The sequence below is a fragment of the Monoraphidium neglectum genome, assembly GCF_000611645.1.
Source record: "Monoraphidium neglectum strain SAG 48.87 unplaced genomic scaffold scaffold01628, whole genome shotgun sequence".
NCBI classification, from domain to species: Eukaryota; Viridiplantae; Chlorophyta; class Chlorophyceae; order Sphaeropleales; family Selenastraceae; genus Monoraphidium; species Monoraphidium neglectum.
In genome coordinates this window covers 1-1,649 of record NW_014012000.1, presented here as the reverse complement: position 1 = coordinate 1,649, position 1,649 = coordinate 1, and positions in this window count along the sequence as shown.

The window sequence follows — 1,649 nt, the reverse complement described above, 5'->3', positions numbered from 1 at the left end:
CCACCAGCCACCCCCACTGCTGCTGCCCCCGCCACCATGAGTGGTCAGCACACCGCCGGCTGCTGCTAGCTTGTGACTGGTGCCAGATGCGCTCGCAGCCGCCGCTGCCGCCAGCTGCGACGCCTGGTGAGCTCCGCCAAGGCCCAGCCCAAGGATCCAACGAGGAAGCCTGCAGGTTGAGGACAGTATTGCTAGGGTTGGTGCATTCTAAACCAAAGGCAAGGCCCCCTGACCAAAACACAGGAAAGAATGCATGCATTCGCAGACAGCCACACCTGAGACTGTCTGACCGCCTCAGCTGCCTGAAGCCTGTGGCGGCTGCAGCCTTGTGCATGCTGTGTCGGCCTGCTGGCTTCTCTTTCTGTCGCAGCTGGGGCACAGAGAGACTGGGCGGCGATGTTGGCTGCTGCGCTGACGATTGGACAAGGACGCTTTCGCCATGCCAAGCGTGCTGACTGCCAAAGTGCTGGACAGGTCTTGAGCCACACAGTGTCTCCACAACTCCGCCTGCAAGGCCGCCGAATGTATCAGTGATCTGCAGCCACCTTTCCCCCAAGGGGCAGCAAGTCCAGTTTCCACACACTTTCTATCATTTGTGCACGAAGAATACTTACGTGTGGCCAAGCCGAGGGAGCCGCCGCGTTCCATGGCACGCTGTGCTGCTGGGTCCACACCGGTGCGGCGCAAGGCAAGGACGCCTTATGTGAACGTGCAGTAGAGAGTGCCAGCTAGTGCCACACGCGCCGACCTCGCGCTGTTGTGTCCACGTCAAATGATATGTTTTGCCGTTGATATGCTGGTGCCGCCAGTAGTACTAGTGTGCTCCTGCAAGCAGATCGCCGACGGGCGGATCTGGCAGGGGGTATTGCGGGTGATAGAGAACGCAGGACACACACCGATTTCAAATGATGTGTGTACGGGGGGCGCAAGCAGCAGCAGCACATGTGACTTGAATGTTACCAGGCGGCAGGGCCAAAGTGTGGGAGAGGCTGGGGTGACCTGTTGTGTCACCTTGAGGCACACGCACGGTGACAGTTTCAGCAGATCCGACCTCAATCAGCTGTTCATGCGAAAATTTCATGGTCATGAAGATGAAGGGAGTGTCAGGTATATGATAGGGCAAAGCAAGCTCTTGACATGACTTGATTCTGCAGTCCGTGGCTCCAGGATTGTTCTGGCGCTGCTGCAACAAGCCAGTTCTTTCGGCTGTAGTGAGCATGCGGCCATCCTTGCAGCTGCATGTGCATAGTTGGGTTATGCTGCAGCTCAATCGGCACAGTCAGCCACTGCGTGGGGTCCTGCCACGTGTCGCTATGCGCACGTCTCAACACCGGCCCACCCTGCGGAAAGTCTCCCGGACTGTCTTGCCGCTACGCACCAGGCAGCTCACAGTGCTTGTTGACTAGAGGTGCATGCAATACTGGTGCAAGGCCAGCAGCTAGCAGCACATGATTTGGTCAGGAGTGGGTTGTGTATGATGAGCCACACCTTGTCTGTTGTACAACAGTCACACGTGGAGATATGGCCTCACGTGTGGCCACCCAAGCCCGTCGCACAGCCACGCATATGCATCTCGGGCAGCTGAAGTGCAGCAGCTGTGTCGGCGGCACCAGACACTTGTCGCGCTTTCTACTGCATACATGTTGAGA